This window comes from Thamnophis sirtalis, unplaced genomic scaffold (genome assembly GCF_051295495.1).
Source record: "Thamnophis sirtalis isolate CommonGarterSnake01/CBP01778 unplaced genomic scaffold, rThaSir2_p1.2 scaffold_11, whole genome shotgun sequence".
Classification (NCBI taxonomy): domain Eukaryota; kingdom Metazoa; phylum Chordata; class Lepidosauria; order Squamata; family Natricidae; genus Thamnophis; species Thamnophis sirtalis.
In genome coordinates, this window is record NW_028261391.1 from 47,184,683 (window position 1) to 47,210,591 (window position 25,909).

Here is a 25,909-nt window from a genome sequence, read left to right on the forward strand (position 1 = left end):
TGTACTGCCTTTTACTAGCTAAATTTATCTCAAAACGTTTACTGAAATACAAAGTTTTTTCACTACTATAAACTAAGGATTAAGGCAGTACTAGCTGCAAAGGCAATTATCATTTTATGTAAAAAGCAGTTTGGGAGAGCAATGATCATTCTAGGCTAAAAATCCCTTATTTTGGTGTAATTCTACCAATTTTAAAATCTCTATATTTGTAAGAGGGCCTTGGAGTTTTTCTGTCTTTATTACTATTCCGGACCTATTCATCTTTTTGCAAGGAGGATCAGTTCTGACAAAATAACAAAGAATTGAACTAAAAGTCTTGAATCAATGATCTAAATTGTGTCCAATCTTTTGGCTTGCCTGAGCTGCAATGAGTGAAGAGGACTTATTTTGGACTGTATTTAAAATATATAATATAGTTAATGTATATAAATAACACATAATAATGTTAAAAGTTTATAATCTTGTGGAGCGGCATTAATTGCTGTCCAGGGCCACCCCAGCCCTTGGGCTATGCCTGATCTAAATTATATTTACATTTTAAACCTTTTTCTCAGTTTGGTGACTTCCAGGTATGTTGGAACTGAAAATCCAGGAATGCTTAAAGACGTCAGTGTCACCATATCTGTGTAAGGGAAGGGAAGGTGTTCATCATTTGTGCCTTAATATTGGGTCACACTAGATCTAGGACATAAATGCTAGGCATGATGAAGGTTTCCTGAAAAACTAATCTGCAATACATTCATTTAACCACAATATTCTGATTTTTAAAGTCACCTTTTTCCAGCATGAAATCTGTATTAGAAACTCACCAGCAAAGCACTGCACCAATCCTTGTATAGCTGTAGCATGAATTAAACTGCTATTAGTTCCTTCACTTCAAGATGCATGCTTTAACTTTCTATTATTTACTTCATCATAGGTGATCACATACAACCTCTGGGTAATTGCTTAACAGCTACAGTAATACACAAATGGGTTATGAATCTCAGCTGTTCCCAGCCTCTCTAGCTTCTGCGGTGCTTTGGATGTCAATTTCCATAATTCCCAGCCAATATCATCTTTCCATTCATCATCTCCGGAGGGTACCAAGATGATGAAAGCTGACATTTTATACAAGCAGGAACATTAGGAATTCTTACTGATGTAGTAAGCATCATCAGCCTATGCACAGAGAAGCTGGTTTTGATTTCTTACTAGGTCTGCTAGCCATCTTTAAGATCTACCAGCATGATCCAAGAACAGCTGCTGAGCATCTGCATAACAGCCCAATAAAATATGGCCATAAAACACCTCCCAACATGTCTGATTTTAGTCCAGATATACCCAAGAGCTTGCAACGTAAGCTCTTAGTCCCTCGGGCTACAATATACTACTGCCATATTCTATTAAATATAATAGTATTAATGATACCCGGGAGAGAATTTAAGAGAAAGGACCCAACATTATTCAGAATCTGGCAGAAAAAAAACCAATTCAGCATGGGATGGGCGGTATAGGAAAAACTGGGCCACCATATAGAGTGGGAAATGGAAGTAAAGAAAGACACTGAATGAATCATAGACCTTCCAGCGTGGGAACAGGGCAGACCCAAGATACTTTGCTGCCTGAGTCAGAGCTGTAAATAGTTCCTGCCCATGATGTTCCCTATTCAACTCAGAATGCCTATAATCAAAGGCATCCATGTTGATTTTGGCCCATAATGGAAAAATAATATTGTCACCCCTCTATTGGTGAAATGCAATTAAAAATTAATTAATGTAATTTGTTGATTTTGACATTTTGTACTATCCTATGTCTATTGCATAAGGCAGTTGCTTGTCTGCTTAGCAGCAGCTCCAGTTTTATGGGGTAGTAAGATGATTGAAGGAGAAGTTACTATCCATATTTCTTGGAAGATATATGTGATAGCGAACATCTAGGAAGAATGACTTGATTTTTAAAAAAATGTGGTTTATTTATCAAACAAATATCCACCCAACTTACATGCAGTGACTCTGGGCAACATACAACATTAAAAGTCCAGAGTTATTCACAATTTCCTACCATTATTTAATATTCTAAGGCCTAACCATAGGTCAGGTGAAGTCTTGAGTTTGCCTAATTTATGTTCATTTCCTGCCAAAATGACACTACTGGTAAAGGTTCAGGATATTTTCTAGAACACTTTGGAGTCAGAAAATCTAAAGGAGGCTCAGCTGTCCAATATGTAACACTTGCTTTCATCAGCTTTACAGTTCTCTTTCTTAACTTTCTCAGTTTGGGAATTTGCTTATGGACACCAATCCCAATAAGACTTGCTTGGTGCCTTGTTGTGTGTTTCCTTTTTTCCTCCAGGAATCTTAAATATTAGATTGTTTCTGTTGTCTTAATTTATTGATAATATGTTATGGTAGTGGTTTTTTTTAAAGTTTTATTTATTTGCTCTCATACTATGTACAGTTTTATTTATGATTTCATTGCCTTTTTTTTCTTATAATCTTTTTAAATCCTAATATTGGTTGGGTTAAATCTATGTTCAATCAATAAATGTTAAAAAGAGCCTTTTCAGGCTGAAGATATTTGTGTAAAGATTTGTGCTGAGGAAAGATTTGTGAAGAGGTAATCAAAAATAGGCTGACAAGATAAAATGAAGGGGCTGTGCCAGCAGCAGCTTGAGGTCCATGAAGAGCAATAACAAGAAACAGATTTGATAACTGTATAAGAAGCTGTTTTGGGGCCACCAATTGTGAAGGGGAGGGAATACTCAAAATCTGCCCTCCCACTTTTAGGCCACACATAAATATTCCTCAATGTGAATTGCATTTCAGAGTATTATGCAATTTAAAACATAGCTTCAGCAAAAGCTTACAAAATGCGATGCCTTTTCTTTTTTTTAAAAGATAACTTTATTAGAATTTTTTTTAACTAAAAAGATGAAAACAAAAAACCCTAATACATAAGACAGGAATTTAATCAAAACCAAACATGTAGAAAGCACACAATACAATGAAATCACTTCTGGCTTTCTTTTATAATAGGTGAATTTAAATCAATTTCTTATTCTTAGGCTTCAGTATAACTTTCATTGTTTCTATTACCTACTCAAAATGTATTGCTTCCCCCCCCCCATCAGTTTCAAATATACCTATATAGGTTTCGAATCATTCTGTGAAACTAGGTGACCCGTTTGGCCTTTCCCAGCCGAAAGCAGAAATGGCTTTGTTCTTTCTAAACTGAACAGCAGCGTTCATTGTGGCTTGTGAAATGGGAAGGCATTAAGATGCAAATATAGCTGAGAGATAATGGCTGATTTCCTTTTGCGTTTTCTCCTGTCACTCCTGTCCAATCCTGCTCTTCCTTATTATTCCCACATTTGCCTTTTGAAGTCCCAGGTGAAGAGTAAGTGAATTACACTAGATTGTTCTTTTACTAGCTCATACCTACATTTGTGCATGAACACAGACCTCAGAATGAAAGCCTGGAAAATTGATTCCAGCTAAATCTTGGGATGTCACAAAGCAGAAATGGAAAATCTGGTAGCTTTCCCATTTAGTTATAGCCTTCAAAGATCTGATGTAGGAGAAATTGACTCTTGTGACTTCTTTACAGCATCAGGATTACATAAGATAAATTGCAGAAATGGAGTTCTGTGTTGGAATAAATAAAATTGTATGGTTTTAAGAAAGATATTTTGACACTGTCAAACAGTGGGCCACTGCATCTTCTTGATAAGTTATTGTAGCCCATCATCCAATGACTTCTTCAGGCAGTTCTGTATTCAGCATAAGTCTGCAAGAGAACTATGATTAGGCTGTGTGAATTAAGTGTATAGTGGTTGCCTTATGCAGCTGATTTTTATTATTATTTCTTTACTGTGGCACTCTTACAAGGATGGATAGATGAAGAACTAGAAGTCTTAATTCAGGAAGATCAAAATGGTTTTGTGGGTATTCCTGAATCATAATGGGACAAAATGGAATTCAAAGAGTGATGATACAACTTACTCAAAAAATGTTGGCAGATAAAAAGAAGGCGTTTAATGTGAGGGAGATATGCATAAATAGAGATCCAGAAATCTGAGCATAAAGGTCTAATCCAGGGCATTTGGGTAAGAATATAAAGGAAAGCTATTATTGTGAAGGAGTACTATTACCGTATAGACTGCCTAGCCAGGCAGAAGATTTGAATTCTGTAATACTTTCCTGTACCAGTTTATGTAATTTAATGGAGGAAAGACATAGTGGTAATTGCAGGCTTTAATTACCTAGACATGTACTGGAAAACCTATTCAGCCAAGACTCAAGATCCCCCAAATTCCTCACTGGTCTTGCTGACTTTCTTTTCCAAAAGCATGAAGAATAATCATTGTACTACCCAGGGGTAGATTTCAACTGGTACGGACCGGTACGGCTGTACCGGTTGGTGAAATTTAGCGTGCCTTCCCGTACCCATTGGTCAGGAGGCCCCGTACTGGAATGCTCCCTCCCGTCGTTCGCTCTTTCACTTGCCCCACCCATCCTCACCATGCTGCCGAAAAGTTCTCAGAAGAAGAACCAGAAGAAGAAAGAACTGGTGAGTGGCTGGGGGGGGGGTGTTGGGGAAGAGGAAAGAGGCAGAGGGGCTGCTAGACGTGTGTGTGTGCATGTGCACAGGCTGTGGGTTTTAAAAAACATCTGAATGAATCCAGGAAAAGGGAAGAGGCACAGGAACTGGAAGATACTATAGGAACACACGCTTCCTCTGCCCTCTTCCTGCATTCACTGAGACATTTTTAAAACTCACAGCCTGTGCACAGTACACACACTTCCAGCCCTTCTGCCTCCTCCTGGATTCACTCAGATGTTTTGAAAACTCACAACCTGTGCATATGCAAACACTCTCCCACTCTTTTAAAAAGGTCTGAGTGAATCCAGGAAGAGGGAAGAGGCAGAGGGGCTGGAAGTGGGTGTGTAAGGTGGTCAGTAATGTTGAAGACTGGCAAGGGCAGCTACATTTCCTCTGTAAGTAGCTGTTGTATTGTTTTGTGTACTTATTTTATTCTTATTTAAGTAGTAAGTGCACAAAATAATAAATTTCCTTTTTTATATCTTCTTTTTGTAGGTCATTCTTTGGGGCAAAGAATTCAGTGACATCAACTTGGCCAGTCCCAACCAGTCACATGACTGCCAAGCTACTCCCACCCGGTCACATAACTGCCAAGCCACTCCCACTCAGTCACATGACTGCCAAGCTACTCCTACACGATCACATGGTCACCAAGCCACTCCCATCTGGTCACATGACTACCAAGCCGCTCCCAGAAAACAGGCCACACCTACAGAATAGTTTCTTAAAAAATTTGAAACCCACCACTGGTACTGCCTATCTAAGACCTGAAGCTAACCAATATGGAAAGAGCTGACTGAAAAGGTAAACATAATGGGAATTTCAGAGAAAATGAAGCTATATTCATGCACACACACTAGATTGCAGAAAATTACAACAACCTACAGAACTACTAAGTAAGAGCTTTTATGCGTGAGTGTGTGTGTGTGTGTGTCTATAAATAAATACTAGGTAGGATCATATGGGCAGAATCCCAGGTCAAAGGATGAATCAAAGAACTGGGGATTACTAAAATAAGATATTGAAGTACACTCTCACACTATTTCAACTGCACAGCTGGGTTGAAACAGGAGTGAAATGCTCTGAAGTCTGCTACCGGTTTGGTTTGCTACCGGTTTGTTTCATGCACAGGCATGCCAAACACACACTTCATGCACAGGTGCACCACAGGCACTACCACGCAGCACTGAAAAACAAGGATCAAGAAGCCTTTTTTGAGTATGCAAAGGTAAGTAGAGCAGCGAGGGGAGGAACAGCTGTGCTTTCTAGCAAATATAAATTGTGCAGCACAGCTGATCATTGCACAGCTGATTGTCGGAACTACCAGTTTTCCCGAACCAGTAGTATTTTTTTACTACTGCTTTTGGCGAACCTGCAAAGTGGGTGAGGCTATGTGGCAGTAACTGAGGTATTATTTGGGGGAGGTTTTTTTGTTTTTTTTTCATCATGATAAGACTTTTTAGAGCTTATGTTGCAATTTCTTTGTGTTTCCCTGTTATACAAAGCGGGAGGAACCATATATCATTCCTCATTAGCAATTATATGGGGTGTGTGCGAATTATAGGGGGGGCAATGACATCTAGAAAAGGGAATTACTCATAACTCATAACTCATAACTTGGGGCCATATGTGGCACTAATAACCAGATTGCCCATCCCTGTCATGTAAAGTATATATCAGTGCAGAATTGCAAGTCCCTTCGTTTTCCTGCAGGATGATAGGTCCGATTTTTATGCAGGAAAGTACAACACCAGAGGAATAAGAAATTGTGGGGCATTATACTATGGAAAATATTGGAGTTTGTAAGAAACCACTCTAATTCATGGAAAAAAATAAGAATAATAAGAAAAACAAGAACAAAACGTAAATTGCAAAGAGAAGAGTTAAATAATTTGGTCATAAACTGCAAGCCCCAGACATCCGTCTGTCTAGCACTGGCTGCTCAACCAATGTTCCTTCACTGGCTGAGCTCATTACAAATTGGTTACATAAAACAAGCTGATAAAAAAAGTGATCTGGAGTCACAGACAGCTGTGAAAGTTGTGGCAACATCCATATGGTGTTTGTACTGAATTTCTATGTCACCTTGCCTTTTAGAGATAAGTATTCTCTGATCTATCTTGTGATGATAATGGAAAACCAAGAATGTCTTATGTCAACTCAAATTAGAACACCTCTGAAAGTCTCAGAAATCCTTCCACTCTACTGTATTCGAGCCCCAACTTTGTTTAACTCCTGTATTTCTAGAAGAACTTGATCTTGTCATTCAGAACTTATAGCGGAGAGAAAGAAAGTTTACAAATATGCTTAGCACACTTCGTGTGTTTGTGTGTGTGTGTGTGTGTGTGCCATTATCATACACTATCTACATACTGTACGAGTTCTAACAACTATTTTTTGTCTCTATAGTTATTTTCCATGTTAATTCCAAAATACAATTTATACTGGAAAGATCACAGAAATAAATGTATGGTTACAGCCTCTCATAAATATATGTAATTTATTCTTCCCATGCTCACAATTAACCAGGGGTGGGTTCAGGCTGGCACTATTGCCAGTTTGCTCGTGTGCACACTTGATGCGCACTGCATGCTTGATGCACACTTCATGCTTGATGCACACTGCAAACAATGTGCACTGCGTGCACATGCGCAGTCCAATTAAAATTGTTCTGCACATGCGCAGAACTGAAAAGCAAGATGGCAGCTCCAATGGTGCTGACCAAGGAACTGGTTTGGGGGCATGGCAGCCTTGGATCGATGCCAGTTCCAACAATCCCGGGTTGCCAAACCACTACCGGTTCAGCCAAACCGTGTCAAACTGGTAGGAACCCACCACTGTATTTAATCTATGGAACACCATATCAGCCACCAAGGAACCAACTATGACAAAGTCTGAAACTGTTTTCTTAACTATAGGACAGTAAAATAAAGGTTTCAATATTGTTGCAATTGTGTTTTAATCTAGAGTCTATATTGTTGCAATTGTGTTTTAATCTAGAGTCTACTTAAATAATATTTGCATTTGTGAACATTTGATATTATTTATGTGCTTCAGGAGTTTAAAATGGGGGAGGGCTGATGGTTTCATCATTCAAAGTATTTAAGACTACAGCATCATCCGTGTAGCTCTTTTTATTGAATGACATGATTGTCTTTGTCATGGAACCTAAATAGGCTGTGATGTGGACTGCATAGCCCTGAGGCTCTGAATATACGCTTGAACAAATTACTCCTGATCTGACTTGTGATTGTAGACATACTTTCCTCTGGGTTGACTGGAAAAAATTGGCTTATTCTTATCTTTTCTTATTGATAGTGAGGCACAAAAATTTGATATTAGTTGCAAGATATTGTACATACGACAGATCTATGTGATCAAACTGTTTTGTTTGTGTTATTTCTGTATTTAAAGTACTGGCTATTTACACATGACATCATCAAACTGGTGTTTGATATAACCATGGCTTAAAATTTCAACCTATATTTTGGGTTCCCTCAAATATTACAAGATACACTGAACACCTACTAACCACATAGACTGGCATCACCCCATATTCTAGGCCAATCAGCTAGTCTATGTCTCAGTGGGTTGTACAAATAATAGAGCTTCATTTTAAGACAACTTAGTTTAATAAGTGAAGTGAAATGTTAGCTGGCTCTTTACTGAGTCAAATGATACAGATTCATGCTGCTACTAAAAACACTCTCATAGGCTGTTTCTCAGTCACTCTCTCGCGCTACCCCTCACACACAGACAAAAGAAAAAGCTGGCAAATATGCCAAACTGTACAACAATTAAATGGCTTTGCTTTTCAGCACCACCCTTTAAAGGTTCAAGCTTGTTTTAAAATCTTGGGCTTTCAAAACAACACATTTACAAATTTTCCTTTGCCTTCTGGTTTACTGCAAAACAGTAGGACACTCCAATTCAATACATCACATGAGCAGATGTGACACTTCCCTCTGGGAACAGAATCGGCTTTCTCTGAGGAGAAGCCAGCTGTCCTGTGGCAGCCTTACTGACAGCAGCCTGTCAAACCTTTTTGGACCAGAGGAACGTTTAGTCAAGCCAAGAGGTATCAGCTCACTAAGTCCCTAAGTGCTCCAACATTTTGGTATGGGATCTACATTGGGAGCTTTTCTGACCCTGCATAAATATTAACTTTTTATTTTAAAAATGCAGGTACACAGGGCAAACGAAAATAGAGCAGTTGGAGCTGATCTGTGGGTAATATACTCTGTTTCTTGCTCAGTGGAGTAGGGTTTTCCAATGACTCAGCAACCATCTTCAAACTATAGTCTAAGATCACAAATGTGGGAGAATTGTGAATTCCTTGCAAAAGCAAAGTTCAGTAGTATTCCTTAAAGGAAAGCTTCTGAATGTATAGATCAAATGCTCATGCACATCATTCATATATACTAAGGCTGTCATGCTCCCAGCATGACTAAATTACGGAATACGGTTATAGTTTTGGGATCATTGCCAGAATACTGACTCAATTTCACATGGACTCTAAAAGTGAAGCAAAGAAATCAGCATATAGGATGGGAACGAGAAGACACACCCTTCTAGTGTTGTTAGTTGTTGTAATAGTAAGAGGCTCGACTGACTGTGCCTAACAAGAACATGACAAATCTAGATGATTCAGAACCAATTCCCCACCCTTTATGTCTTTTACATATCACATTGGGTGTGAATTTAAGTCTCAGTTGGAAAGAACAGAGAAAACGAAGCCAGTGCCAACTGATCCATCATTGTCACACCAAATTCTTTCTTCCAGAAAACAGAATTAAACTGAGTTATGATCAAAGAAATAAGAGGAATTCCAGAGTAACAACAGTCTCTAAACCAGAATATTTTTTTAATAAAGACTAATTGCTGAGACTAATTGCTCATAACTCAAGGAGTATGAAGTATATTTCTATGAATCACACTGCTTTTTTTATTCCATAAGAGCCTTACCAGGTACGTAGATTATAGAAGGAGGAGAGGGGACTGGGAGGGGAGATAATTTAGAACAGGGGTGTCCAACCTTGGCAACTTTAAGACTTGTGGACTTTAATTCTCCGAATTCCCCCACCACTCCCAATTTAAAGTTTACAGCCACTTCTTCTAAGTGTTTCCTGTCACCAGTCAGGCTGAGACTCCTGAGACATCCTGACCTAGTTGGTCTGGCTGGAACCTTTCTCAGCCTTTTGATCAAAGGTTCTCCCTTCTACCCAGTTCTAGGGAAAAAATAATCCCTCCCCTTAAAAATCTCTGCCTAAAACCTAAAAATACAGAACATATATTAAGCCAATCCACACAGGGCAGCCTAGTAATCATGCAAGAGATTTTAAATGATAATTTCCTCTTTTTTTAATGAAGCCAAATCTTTAAAGAATTACACTATGAAAAGGGTGATGTTGGAAAAAATCAAGAAAATCAACCACCACCCCTATCATTTTCAATAAAAACAGCACAGCCAGCTTCTGTTGAATAAATTGTTGCTTTCAATAAATGTTCTTTACAGAGAGGGTGGATGTTCAGTTGCACCTCTTGCTTGGGTATTGTTAGTCAGGCCGCTGTATTCTTCTTCGTAAGTATTCCAGAAGATGGCAATAGCAACTGAATGGTGAAATGTTCTTAAGGGAACAATAGAGATCCCTTCAGAAAGTCAACATGTGTCGAGTTCAACTTGAAAGATCTGTTATTTTTTATTTTCAATTTTATCAAATTTGGAGGATAAGCCTCTTTATAGAGATTGTTGCCTTGCCAATTCAAGGAAAATGTTTATCTTTGATAACCTGGATTTACCCAGCACATTGAAGATTTTCCTTCTGAATTATCCTTGATAGAATTATAAAAGTGCAAATAGTTTCCCCCAATTTTGCCAATGGACAATAGGGATCAGGTGAATAAAAAGAGTTTTTCTGAAAGGTAAGGAACAAAGCTGAATTCCACTTATTTAGGCGCCTCTGCAAATTTTTAGAGGCCTTTGGTGTGCTATACCAAAGCAATTATCTTTTTAGAGAGTTGGATTCTATTTGGAGACACTGTTTAATCGCAGCGAAGACCTCTAACCCAGACTACAGAAGCCCAGTACTAAAAAAAGAAGTCTCTTCAAACTAGTCTTTCTCAAAAATCTGTTTTAATACTACTAAAAGGCATAGAAGTCTAAAAAGCAACCTCATAGTCAGCTGGCTGTTGTGATTTCTTTAGTGAACTAAAGGGGGGAAATAATGAATAGTAGATTTTGAATTAATAAAGCACTGTGACCATGCGTCTCTGCATCCTATGAAATAAGCGACATAAGAGTGAACTATTGTTGCCAACTGTATTTTTTAATTAGTAGTTAATAATTATCCTTACAAGCCCAGCCTTGCCTGATCTAATACTCTATAGTTAATGATTGTTACTAACAATATAAATAATTGGGAAGCATAAAGTCTGTAAAATATTTCTGCACAGTAATCCTTTATAGGTTTAGGTTTAGGTTTATTGGTTTTGTATGCCGCCCACTCCCGAAGGACTCCGGGCGGCTCACAATAAACAGGGGAGGGAATAAATAAGACAATACAAACAATTTTAAAATCCACAACAGTCACAATTAAAATGGGGCTGGGTACTTTAACAACCGGCAGCCTGCCGAAACAGCCAGGACTTGGTAGCTTTAAGGAAGGCCGGGAGGGTAGTAAGGGTCCGGATCTCCATGGGGAGCTCGTTCCAGAGGGCCGGAGCAGCAACAGAGAAGGCTCTCCCCCGGGGGGTCGCCAGCCGACATTGGCTGGCAGATGGAACCCGGAGAAGGCCAAGCCTGTGCGATTGAATTGGTCTTTGGGAGGTAATTGGAAGGAGGCGGTCTCTCAGGTACCCAGGTCCAATGCCATGTAGGGCTTTATAAGTAACAACTAGCACCTTGAAGCGAGTCCGGAGACCAATGGGCAGCCAGTGCAGCTCGTGGAGGATAGGTGTAATGTGGGTGTACCTAGGTGCACCCACAATCGCTCGTGCGGCTGCATTCTGGACTAGCTGAAGTCTTTGAACACTTTTCAAGGGCAGCCCCATGTAAAGCGCATTACAGTAGTCCAGTCTTGAGGTCACAAGGGCGTGAGTGACTATCTGAAGGGCCTCCCGGTCCAGATAGGGTCGCAATTGGTGCACCAGGCGAACCTGGGCAAAGACCCCCCTGGTCACAGCCGATAACTGGTGATCTAACATCAGCTGTGGATCCAGGAGGACTCCCAAATTGCGAACCCTCTCTGAGGGGCGTATAATTTCACCCCCCAGACTGAGAGATGGAATAACTAGCCAATCTTTGGGAGGGAACATCAATAGCCATTCGGTCTTGTCGGGATTGAGTGCAAGCTTGTTCGTTCCCATCCAAACCCTGACAGCCTCCAGGCACTGGCCCATCACTTCTACTGTTTCACTGAGTTGGCACAGGGCGGACAGATACAATTGTGTATTGTCCGCATATTGGTAGTATTTAATCCCGTGCCGCCGTATGATCTCACCCAGCGGCTTCATGTAGATGTTAAATAGGAGGGGGGACAGGACCGAGCCCTGTGGCACCCCATAATTGAGGGGCCTCGGGGTCAACCTCTGTCCTCCGACCAACACCGACTGCGACCTGTCCGAGAGGTAGGAGGAGAACCACCGAAGAATGGTGCCTCCCACTCCCACCTCTCGTAACCGTTGCAGAAGGATACCATGGTCGATGGTATCAAAGGCCGCTGAGAGGTCAAGGAGCACTAGGATAGAGGACTGGCCCCTATCCCTGGCTCGCCAGAGATCATCGATCAGCGCAACCAAAGCAGTTTCCGTGCTGTAGCCAGGCCTGAAACCGGACTGAAAGGGATCCAGATAATCGGTTTCATCCAAGGACCGTCGGAGTTGAGAGGCCACCACTTTCTCAACAACCTTCCCTACAAAGGGGAGGTTGGAGACCGGACGATAGTTGTTCAAAATGGCTGGGTCCAGAGATGGTTTCTTCATGAGGGGTCTCACCACCGCATCCTTTAAGAGGAGCGGGAAGGATCCCTCCCGGAGAGAGGTGTTAATTATCGTCTGGATCCAGCTGCGTTACCTCCCTGCTGGTCGAAACCAGCCAGGAAGGGCACGGGTCCAGTATACAAGTGGAGGCACTCACTGCTCCCATGGCCTTATCCACTTCCTCAGGCATGACAAGTTGAAACTCAATCCATAAACTCCACTCAAGACCTTCCCCCGGTACCTCGGCTTGTACCGTGCAATTGGAGTCCAGGTCTGTCCGAATCCGAGCGACTTTATCCGTTAAATACTGAACAAATTCCTCAGCTCTACCTTGCAAAGGTTCATCCGTATCCCTCCCTTTCAGGAGGGAGCAGGTTATCCTAAAAAAGGCAGCTGGGCACGATTCAGCGGACGCAATGAGAGCGGCAAAATGCTAACATTTCGCCGTCCGTATTGCCATGAGATAGGCTCTGATATAGGCTCTCATCAGTGCTCGGTCTGACTCAGAGTTACTGGGCCTCCAGCGGCGCTCTAGACGTCTCTTTTGGCACTTCATCTCCCGGAGTTCCTCGGTAAACCAAGGAGCTCTCCTGGATCCGCTACCTCAGAGAGGCCGCAACGGTGCAATCCATTTTAGAGCCCCCGTCGCTGCTGCATTCCAAGCAGCGACTAAGGACTCGACCGGACTGTGGACGAGAGTGTCAGGTATCACTCCAAGTGCCGTCCGAAATCCCATAGGGTCCATCAGGCGTCTGGGGCAGAACCACCTAATCGGTTCCTCCTCCCTACAGTGGGGGATTGGTTTCTGAAAGTCAAGCCTCAGTAGGAAGTGATCAGACCATGATAAGGGCAGGATCTTAGTACCCCTCAATTCTAGATCATGCTTCCACTGCTCCGAGAGGAATACAAGGTCAAGTGCGTGACCCGCTGAATGAGTCGAACCCCGGATTACTTGGGTCAAGTCCATGGCTGTCATGGAAGCCATGAACTCCTGCGCCCCATCAGAGCATTCACCAAGCGTAGGCAGGTTGAAGTCCCCCAGCACCATAAGCCTGGGGAACTCTACCGCCAGCTCGGCTACTGACTCGAGGAGCGAGGGGAGGGCTGTTGCAACGCTGTTGGGAGGTAGGTACGTTAACAGCAAGCCCACTTGACCCCCAAGGTCCAACTTCAACAACAAGGACTCACACCCGACAAGCTCTGGAGCAGGGATCCTACGAGGAACTAATGACCTTCGGACGATAACGGCCACTCCCCCACCCCTTCTCTGGGGTTGTGGCTGATGGAGCACCTGAAATCCCTCTGGGCACATTTCAGTGAGGGGGACCCCTCCCTCCGGGCCCAGCCAGGTTTCAGTAATACATGCCAGGTTTGCCCCCTTGTCTACTATTAGGTCCTGGACGAGGGGAGCTGGCATTTAGCAACAACAGCCTGAGACCAGGGCCCTGACAATTCTCGCCATCTGGCCCTGGAGTGGAACTAACAGGGCCGGAAGGGGGATCGCTGTGACATAGTGGACCCTCCTTCCCCAGTAATGGCTAGCCCTGAAGTTCCCATCGTACCTGCCCCTCCCCATAATGACCGTAATGCTCCGGCCCACCCCCGCAACCGTAGACCCATTTCCCCTCTCACGGCCTCCGCTCCTTCCGGCAGGCGATTTGAATCAGTCATACTAGGGTGGGAGGTAGGCCTGGCCCCCCCCTACCACTTCTGCAATCGCACTCAGTGGAGGAGGTACCAGGTTATAATCCCAATCCTAACATACATACACAGCCACTCACCCAGACAGTCCCCACATAAGTCAATTAAAACACAAAAACTACAACAATAATGAGATTAAATGAGATTATACAGTAATTAATGTTTAGCATTTGGGTAGTGCATCCACAAATGTCCTTTAGTGTCAGCATATACCTGACAAATAATAAAGAGAATTGTATCCCTGTTGGGAAACGACAGAGCTGGGGAAGAAACATCATCATTTTGGCCGCCCTATTAAACTCAGTGAAGACACTGGACACATTGCGTGTCTACGTTTGTGCATCCTACATATCCGTGTTAATAAACATGCTTTACTTTTTAACCCATATTTTTTTATATGATATCTTGACTCATTTGCAGTATTAAGATGGGTTTATACAACATATTATGTTAAAACAAGATGATTAGTTTGTAGATCAGTGTATCATGTTATTGTGTCTGCTGAATCTTTGGGGATAAATACGAGATATTGAGATGATATCTGAAATTTTACACAAGCTGATGGAGACCAAAAAATTGAGTCATACCTCTCAATAAATTTGCTTTCCTCCCATGCCCTTAAAATGATCATTTTTTAAACAATGAATCATTTGGAAAGATGTTCTATCATATATAAAAATCTGAATTATTTTGTTTCCCTTTCACTGCCACCAAATTTAGTATTCCATTTCATCCTCCATCTTCAATTGGCAGATGCATTAATCAAAAGTTAAATGCTACTTTCAGCAACACTTGATGTATCCCAAACACCATCAAAACCAAATGTCATACTATTAGATGTTGTTGAAAGCCATAGTGCAATATTTTATATGTTGGGGCTGACTGGTTATTTTTAAAAGCAAGTGATTCAATCTAAGTATCATTGTAAAGATAAGGGGAATGAGAAATTGTCATACTGTATTAATGCTGGAATTATGACCTGGGTTTAATCTTGGGATAAAAGGTTCAGCTCTGATTAAGTAAACAGTGTGCTATACTTTTCTAGAGTGATTCATCAGTTGGTATATTTCTCTATAAAGGTAGTCCTCGACTTACAATTACAATTCAGGCCAACATTTCTGCTGCTACGTGAGACAATGGTTAAGTAAATTTTGCTCCACTTTATCTCCCTTTGGAAGAAGAGCGGCATATAAATCCAATAAACCTAAACCTAACAATGACCTTTCTTGACACAGCGGTTAAGTGAATCACTGCAGTTGTTAAGTTGTAAAGTGAATCTGGCTTTCCCATTGACTTTGCATGTCGGAAGGTCACAAAATGTGCTCACATGACTCCGGAACACTGCAACTGTCATAAATATGAGTCAGTTGCCAAGCATATGAATTTTGATCACATGACTATGGGGATGTTGCAATGGTTGTGTGAAAACAGTCATGAATCATTTTTTTCAGTGCCATTGTAACTTTGAACAAAACTAAAGGAACTTTTGTAAGTTGAGGACTACCTGTATTGTAACTATCTTGAGAAACAGATTGAGGGAATGCCAGCTAATTTGAAAAAGGAAAAAAAGTTCTCAAAATATATATTTTAGTGAGAGAGAGAGTTTTATACAGCAAGCTGGGCCTCTATCAAGACAGATACTACATTAATGTTACCAGATAATAACGTATAATAAAATGTTAGATACCAAACATGAGATACCCTCTTTTCCATATCAAGAACGGGAACCCAGAATAAAAAGTGAAAGGATGAACATGGCAGACCCAGCATTCATTCAAATGTCTCTCACAAAGTTGCAAGAACTTAATTTTGCTGTTTTCAAGCAAGACATTTATTGGGCCCCTGTTACTTCATTTTATGCAAGCGCCTTGTTTCTATGCAATCCTTCCACATTTTCCCAGTGCTGCTTCTATCATTTATCTTACTGCAGAAAATCTGAGGACCTGCTACCGAGGAAAGAAAAATAAAACAATCTGCAGCGTTGCAGATTTCATTAGCTCTATTCTTCCATCTTTTTTTTAGAAGGTGCAATTTAAATATAGGCAGTAATGTACATTACTACACAGTGACAATAATCCTAGTCAAAGCTAATTTTTATTTCCTTATTTGATTGCCAAATGCATACCGCTGCCCCATCTAAACACTGGTGAAGCAATCATCTTCTGAGAGCGAAACAAGAGCTTCAGAAATCGGCTGGTGTTGACTTGTTCAGGGCAGCTCCCCACTATCACCTTCACAAGGACAAGGGGGGTACAGCAGCAGAATCAAAGATATGGCACAGCTGTAGTTGCATAATGTACCAAATTGCAAAGTCGAACATTTTAACTTGATATATTGCACAGATGTAATCTGTATGGATAATTTATGATTCAGTGAATTTTGCAAAACAAAACAATTTGTATAGCTGTGGGTCATCACATGATCCAAAGACAGACATCGAGACTTGCAGGGATTTCAGAATGCTGAGGACACCAAGTCCAAGGACTTTTCAGGTTGAGTAGCCTGTAGGAAAGAATCCCTCAAGTATATCAAGCCTACTCATGAGTGAATGTCTGTTCACAAAAAGTGTTCATTAATTTTAAAATATAACAGCTAAACCTCAATGGGGCCTTAAAACAGAAATATTAGTTTGTGGCAAACCAATGTTGGACCATGTCTGATATCAGCCTAGCTAACCTGACTTCCTCATAACTCTGAACCTTGGAATTGTCCATTTTGCTTTCATTCTCATGCAATATTGGGCCTCTAAAAAGATTTTGATTACTTGGATTTTGACTTTAGATCTGGAGCATATGCAGATTCTTATTTACCACTGTTTTCTCTGTAGGCAGCCTTTGAACAGAATAAATTTCACAAGTATATTTGTAATAGAAGATACTGTTTTGTTCCAATCATTGGGGAAAAAAGCTAATACCAAAGTGCTACATAAATGAAAAAGTGTTATGATTCAAGCTGGTGCCCATAACCATTTTTCTTGATATCTACCAGGCTTCCTGGCATATCTTTTTTTCTTAATGAAAAGCCCTTCATGGTATTTGGACCTGGGTACTTGAGAGACCGCCTGCTGCCAATTACCTCCCAAAGACCCATTAGATCCCACAGATTAGGCCTCCTCCAGATTCCATCCACAGGCCAATGTCGATTGGCGACCACCCGGAGGAGGGCCTTCTCTGTGGCTGCTCCGGCCCTCTGGAACGAACTCCCTGCGGAGATTCGGACCCTCACCTCCCTTCAGGCTTTCCATAAAGCCGTTAAAACCTGGCTGTTCCGGCAGGCCTGGTGTTGATGAGTTCCCTTCCCCGCTCGAATTGTGTGTCTGTTGAGGGTTTTTAAACTTTTCTCTGTATTTTGTCTGTTGTGTTACCTTGTGTGTACTACCCCCCCCCCTGGGTTTGTTAGCCGCCCTGAGTCCCTCCGGGAATAGGGCGGCATATAAATGCAATAAACCTTTAACCTTTAACCTTTAATTTGCCTAATTTCTAAAAAGTAAAAGACTTTTAGACTTCAGCTCTATATAGTGGTTTGTTTGCAACTGATTACTTATTCACACCTAAAAAAACCTCCAGAATTAATTCAAGGTATGGATGGTTGTATCATTCATTAATTTACAAATAATTCATTCATTAATTTACAAATAATTCATTCATTAATTTACAAATAATTCATTCATTAATTTACAAATAATTGGGAGTTTTGTAAGTGATCATTTAAAATCATTCCTCAGGCTTTCAAAATTATGTTTACTGGGTGAAACAGATTGGTAACCTCTGTGCTAAAGGGATTGCTGTAAGGAGAAAAATATGTAATTTATATCACTAATGTGGAAATACATTTTCAATTTCACTTGTTTTCTATGGAAAGATGGTCATGAACCATTTGTCCAAAGCATCCTGGCAACAATTTGAGATGCCGATGAATGATGCAAGCCATGCCATTCTTGAAGACTGCAAGCCATGGGACAAAGTTAGTTCTTCAAGCCATACCAAGTGTTGCGATATAATGCAGTTGCGCTCTCTCTCTCGCTCTCTCTCCCTCCCCCCTCTCTTTCTCACACACACACTTTTGACATAGGGGGGGGAGGGTGAAATAAGGTATTAAATTTGACAGTTGCATGGGAATGAGGAAATAAGTCCTGATGACAGATGTCCCAGTTTCCACCAGGTCAGACCCAGTAAAAGAGTGTCATGACTCTGAGCAAATTTCATTAACCATAAACACATCTGGGACCATTAACATTTAATTAGTCATACAAATATGGGGAAAACAGCTTGGAATTTCTATCTTGTCCAAATAAGGTCAACCCACATTATGTTCTCCCCATTGTTCATGGTTTCCAATTATGATTTTTTTTCTGTTGGGTTCATATATTTGAACAAACAAGAGGTCAGCAAAATAAATTATGATTTACTGTTACATGCCGTTCTATATGGCCATCTGGAGAGCCAGTTTGTTGTAGTGGTTCAGGCATCAAGCTTGAAACCGGGAGACTGTTGAGTTCTAGTTCTGCCTTAGGTACAAAGTGAGCTAGGTGACCCTTGGCCAATCACTCTCAGCCCTAAAGAGCAGGCAGTGACAAATAATTTCTGAAATCTTGCCAAGAAAACTGCAGGGGCTTGCCCAGGCAGCCATCAGGAGTCAATAATGACTCAAAGGCACACGAACGCACGCACACACCATGGCAGAAGTGAATGTTTCTTTGTTCCCTTGCTACCTCCTGCTAGTATTCACTTTTGTCTTGTCTTTTGCAGTAGCAATACGTTTCATTAACTTCCTCTGACCAGAACAAAACTTTCAACAGCTTTCTGTCTCGTTTTTCATGTTTGGGAAATAGTATAAGATCAGATACCAAATCAAATGATCTGTGATTTTTCTTTTGGGGCCTCATTTATAGCTAAATCTTGAAAAAAAAAACACGAGGAGCAAATTAGTTGCCAAGACAACTTTTTAAAAACCTGCAGCTATATTACCTCTTATGAAACCAGTAAAAGGAAGTATTTTGTTTCACATTCACAAATAAAGAGTGCTAAATCAGACAGTTCCACCTAAAGGCCGGTCCTGGGTTTACCTGCCAGTAAAATCATGAGGTTGGACGTTATATTTTTAGGCATTTCAGTACCACACCCAGAAAAGTGAGACACAGAGATGAGCAGGATTATTTCTATACCTATAAATGGAGCTGTGAGGGCAGTGAAAAGGTAATAAATGTATTGATACTTCTTACTGAAATGTAGTAAAGGGTTTTGATTGCTCTGCTTGTCTAACCTTGGTTAACTATTTTTAGAGTGGGAGAGTGGCTGCAACTCATAAACAGAGGTCTCCATAACTATTTCCCACATCTAATGTAAGCCACAGCTCAGTGTTACAGTACAAACATCCTGCTTTAACTGGAAATGGAGATGGTGGATGGAGGTCACGGTGGGTTGTTTATTAGTGTTTCAGTTTTAACAATCAGCAGTTTCAGCAAGGGTGATAAAAGGTGACTGAATGGTTAGCTCTGGAATGCTGACATAGCTGATGTGAAGTAATGATGTGTGGGAGAGAGGCAGTGAGAGATACATAAACTAAATGTGAAAAAGTAGCTGTTCCAAACTGTGAGGGGAGATTATTTTGAACATCACAAACAGACCCTTCTTTCCAAGAGTTTCTTGCCACCAGTCAGGCTGAGACTCCTGAGACTTCTTAGTTGATCAGGCTGGAAAGATCTCAGTTTTTCAACAAGAACTTTTCCCTTCAGTCCAACTCTAGGCAAAAATAAAAAGGCCTTTTAGTTCTCCCTACCCAACTCGGAAACACAAACGTCAGCTAAGTAACCAACTAATTTGCATGTAGGGAAGGCTTTAAATAAGGAATTCTCCTTTAAGTCAATGAAGTCAAAATTTTAGATTATTAAAATGAATTTACTGGGAAAGGGGAATATCAGAAAACTAAGGAAGACAACACTCATACAGCCATAATTCCTTAAACAAAATTTTAAGTATGCATATACACTCAGAGATCTTTGCAAAGAAGATGGTTAGAAAGATCATTTGGATTGTCCCTTTTCTTGTTTCCTATTAGGATTTTTCTTCTTTCCTCTGATAGATCCTTTTTTCAGTTTCATAAAATCCAGCCTCCTTGAAAAATCCAATTGTTGCTTGGCCCATTCATGGAAAATAGTCCCTCTCTATTATCTTAGGCTAGCCAACAAATCCATAAATTATCTAGATTTAAATTATCTAGGAGACTCTAGAAAGAGTGCAGAGAAGAGCAACAAAGATGATTAGGGGACTGGAGACTAAAACATATGAAGAACGGTTGCAGGAACTGGGTATGTCTAATTTAATGAAAAGAAGGACTAGGGGAGACATGATAGCAATGTTCCAATATCTCAGGGGTTGCCACAAAGAAGAGGGAGTCAAACTATTCCCCAATGCACCTGAGGGTAGAACAAGAAGCAATGGGTGGAAACTAATCAAGGAGAGAAGCAACTTAGAACTGAGGAGAAATTTCCTGACAGTTAGAACAATTAATCAGTGGAACAGCTTGCCTCCAGAAGTTGTGAATGCCCCAACACTGGAAGTCTTTAAGAAGATGTTGGATAGCCATCTGTCTGAAATGGTATAGGGTTTCCTGCCTAGGCAGGGGGTTGGACTAGAAGACCTCCAAGGTCCCTTCCAACTCTGTTATTGTATTGTATCTAGAGCTGACTCCATCTTCCTAAAAAGGCCTGACTGGATTATAAAAGCACTGATTAATTTTCACCATACGTACCATTCCAGAAGGAACAGTTTATAAGGCAGTTTATCAGTAAACACCTTGAAAACAATGAAATAATTACCAGGTGTGGATTTGTTGAAAACAAAACAATCCTATCTCTTTTTTGATCAGGAACCTTCCTTAATAGGTTGTGGGGATGCTGTAGATATTATATACTGGGACCACAGTAAACCATTTGGCAATTGTCCCATAATTGTTGTATAGCAAATTATTAAATATGGACTGGATAACATGACAATTAAAAATGCATATGTAGCTTAAAAAATGTACTCAAGGAATATTAATCAATGATTTCATACAAAGACATCCACAAATATCCAGCTGTTTTCAACATTATTATTAGACTTTTATCCTGTGATGAACATAACTAATATTCCTACTTCCAATTTTTCTTTATAAGAACAACTCTGTGAGGTGAGGGAGGGAGAGAGAGAGGGGGGGGGGCGGCTCAAAGTCACCCAGATGGCTTTCATGCTTAAGGGAAGCCTACAACTCACTGCCTCCACTCCTAGGAAAATGTGCAATGTCACAACACACATAGAAGGAATGGGGGAGAGCTTGCATTGCTGTGAACTAATTTTCCTCAATTTGATTCTCTTTGTCCTTTTGACAGTCACTGCTGGTTTCTCATCAAATTAGAATGTCAGCTTTGACAACTGTAAGATGTCTGGGCAGCCTGGCTGGGGAATTCTGGGAGTTCCATTTGTTTATTTTATATTATTATTATTATTATTATTATTATTATTATTATTATTATTATTATTAAATTTCTACACCACCTATCTTATTTAAGTGAGGTTGGTTTGACAGTTCACAAATATAAAATGGTATAAAAATATTACTTAAAGCATAGTTAAAAACAAAATGAAAAACAAGGTCAAAATTTACAAGTATAAAATTAGAGTTAAAAAATTAATAAAGCTAAAAGGCTAACAAGGTTGAGGGAGCAGCACTCTCAAGCCATCAGCCATCCCCAGAGTTGTGTAACACTCTTAGATCCTCAGGCTAATTGGCAGAGCCATGTCTTAACATTCTTCTGCAAGGCTACATGAGGGAGGGGACTCTCCTCACCTTCTGGGTTAAGATTTTTCAAAGAGTGGGAGCAATAGCAAAGAAGGCCCTCTCTTCCTAGTCAAAGTTTTTAAACTGATGGGATTCACAGAAAGCTCTCCCTGCCTGACCAGATGGGATGGGTTAGTGTAATTGGGAGGATTGACATCCACACATCTTAAAATTACCAAGGTTGAGAAACATTGAATTAGAGAGATGCATCAAATAGATTACCACCAGAATCAGTCCTGTGTCCTCTACTTGTTAAGGTTGTCATTAATAATTTGAATGATGACTTGGAGAAAATTCCTATTAAGTTTCCAGAAGTTCAAAAAAACAAATAAACCCCTAGATGATTTAGTAGCATATAGAGCTGAGAAATAAATTTTAAAATAAATTTTATAAAGTGGGAAAAATCAACTGAAAACAACAACTAAACCTAGCAGAAACAAATGCAAAGTTCTTTATTTGCAAGATAAAAATCAAAGGCAGAGATAGAGGATGTGGGGGTACCTGGGTAAGTAATAATGTTCATAAAAAATTCTTGAAAAAGTTCATTGAAAACTAAAAATGAACAAGCAAACTGATGTGACTGCAAAGTATCAAATGTCATTTTAAATTGCATCAATAGAAATATAATTTCTAAATGACAGGAAGCAATTATGGCACATTTTTCTCCTTTGATCAGACCAAATGTGTACAATTCTGGCACCACATTTTAGAGTCAGAGAAAGTGGAACAGGTTTAGAGAGGACAACAAAGTTGATTTAGTGGGCTAGAAACAAAGTTCTTTGAAGAGAGATGGAAGGAACTGGTTAGCTTTGAGAAGGAAAAACTGAGTGAGGACATGACACTCTTGAAATGCCTGAAAGGAAGCCACAGAGAAGATCAAGAGACTGAATAATGGATTTTAGTTACAGGAAGGCACATGCTAAGTGAATAGCAGAGGGAAAATAATGTCCTAACAGCAAAACAATTTGCCAGTAGAGGTAATTACACAGAGAAGTGATATGCTTCCATAACTGGATGGATTCATACTATATTATCTATTACTTTATCTGTCTGAGAAGCTTTAACCTGGATTCCTACACAAGAAAGAGACTCAAGGAGACTTTATGACCTAAATAAGTCCTTCTAAATCTATGATTCTATCAAAAGAATTGATTGGGAGAGACTTTAAAAAAACACAATCAAATCTATTCAGGTCTCCAAGCATCGGGTCAATTTATCAGATGCTTTAAGAAGCAACATTGTGCTATACAAAAAACTAAGTGTTTGCCAGTAGAAGTAAACTAGGGATTACTGGAGAGATGTAAAAGCATTAGATATAATAATTGTAGCCCTGGATGTCGCAACCAAGATCAGAAGGTGTATTGCTCCAACTCTGTTCCCAGTTGGCGATGGCATTGTGAGAGAAACCTCTAGGTTTTCTAAGGGAAGTTTCTTTCCCAATACAAAGAACAGCAAGTGTAGAGATAAGATATTGAACTAGATAGGGGCAATTCAGATTCTAGTTTGCCTTCACCCAAAGAAGCTTCTGGGCCTATAATTCTCTTTCAGGATACTGGAGAAAAAAAATAGAAAAAGAGTACAATGCAGGGACGTGCAGTCAGGGGAGGCAGGGGAGGTGGGGCCTCACCAGTGTCATGAGGAAAAGAAAAGAATTTTTAAAATAATTAAAAAGGCTAAGGTAGTTGCTGCCAGACTCCAGAGTCACAGTGACTCTGAGTCTGCTTAGTGCTAACTGTAGGAGGAGGTGAGAGAACTATGGGCCTCCTTTGCATAAGGAATTTTTCGCCTTTTAATCCTTGGTCAGAGTTAAGCAAGGGTTAAAAGGCGAAAAATTCCTTATGCAAAGGAGGCAGGTGATTCTCTTGCCTCCTGATCTGGGAGCAGCAAATCATGCCTTGCCTAAGTAAGTTGCTTTTTTATTCAATTTTTTACATTTTCATCATGGTGGGCGGACAAGAGGAGAGTTGAAATCCACAGCTGGAAAAGGTATGTGGATCGGACAGAGGGAGGGCCGATTCAAAATGATTGTAATTTAATTTGTAATTTTTTATTGTGAGGAATTTGTGTTTGTGTGTGTTTCTTTCGGGGGGCGAGGTAGCGGAGTGCAGCAGCGGCAGGGACGTTCTCTCCACTGTGTCCAACAGGCCAGGCGTCTCGTGTTTATATCCGCCATAATCGCGAGATGCCTGGCCTGTTGGACACAGCAGTGGCGGGGGGAGGAATGGGCTGGGTGGGCTGGCTGGCTGGGGAGGGGGGAATCATGGCCGCTCAGGCCCCAGTGGCAGGGCTTTAAAGTGGCGGCATGGCCCCGGCGGCAGGACTTTAAAGTCCCGGCACTGCGTCCGCCATAGAGTGGGTCCCGGGCCCGCTTTATGGCGGACGCGGCACCGGGGCTTCGGCAGGGCTTTCGCACTTGCCTCACTGACCATGAAGCTCACCGCACATCACTGGTACAATGTACTCTTTCCTTCCAGAACTGCTGAGTCCTTGAAGGAAAGCAAGTTATAAATCTAATGCTTGAACATGAATGTAACATTGTTTACTTCTGGAGTTTTTTTCAAATAGCTGGACTTCTACTGCACAAAAGCTAAGTTATTATCAGGTGCCTTTCCTCAACTTTATGCCTTCTGCTGCACAGGAATCAGGGTTTCATTCAGCCCTGCTTTAATGTCATCAAACACCTGCCTATGAAAGACAGATGGCAGGAATCAAAATTGTTTATTTTTCTCTCTCCTTTTGGCAGAAACCATACATGTAGCACAGAGAGCATCTCACTTGAATTAAACATATATAGATCTATACTTATGGCGTTAGCATTGAACAAATTGTTAAGATGACTTTTACAATGATATCTATGTAGATCAGGGGTGTCCAAACTTGGGAACTTTAAGACTTGTGGACTTCAACTCCCAGAATTCCCCAGCCAGCATGAATTCTGGGAGTTGAAGTCCACAAGTCTTAAAGTTCCCAAGTTTGGACACCCCTGATGTACAGTAGATGAAGGCATCTGATATATAAGGAATTACCACAGCTGAAAAGCAAAGCCCTTGAGCCATTACACAACACAACTGGCACTTGATTATTTCTTCAGATATGCAGTTGCCTTCTCATTGCACATGAAGAAATAAGTGGAACTGTTTTCATCATATGCAAGTTTTTGTAGAGCCTATTTGAACAGGATCCATGAACAAACTATCAAAATCCACTATTTTATGCTGAGATAAGGGACAAACTAATTGCAAGAAAGCCACATAAATTCATCGGTGAAAAAGTTATCCACCAAGCAGCCAACAGTTAACTCCCAAGTACCATGGCATAAGCATGTAGCAAATCTGGTATCATCCAGATTTGGAAAAGCTACTAAAATCCATGGACAGCATGATCAACGGTCCAGGGCATTAAAGAAGTACACCAGAATTTTGCTTACTGTATAGCCATTTGATTAAACTTTTTACCGTTTGAAACAAACCTTTCTGGATTATCAGTTCTTGTTAATTTCTGATTGTTTCTGTAGCTGGTATGCTTTTATATCAGATATCTATCCAGTTCTAAGATTGCTTCATTTAATGCGTCCTTAACAATTTGCCCTTGGGCTCTGGCTTCTTCAAACTGAACTCATTCCTCATTCCTCTCTTACATGTTACTCTTTTTTAGATTGCACAGCTGTGGGAAAGATGTGCATTTCCTTTATTATTGTACATTACCTTGCAATTGCAAGTACGTTCTAAAGAAAAAAACAAAGAATACATTATGATTTAAAGCATCTTTTTTTAGCATATATTAACCAAATTAATTCTGCATATTCTGCTTTCTCATTAGTAACAGTAAT

The 25,909-nt window shown here is 40.5% G+C and overlaps 1 pseudogene; it reads right to left on the reverse strand.

Annotated features, from left to right (window-relative positions):
- Nucleotides 1-9,836: 9,836 nt before the first annotated feature.
- Nucleotides 9,837-13,978, reverse strand: LOC148043637 (uncharacterized; annotated as a pseudogene).
- Nucleotides 13,979-25,909: the final 11,931 nt, after the last annotated feature.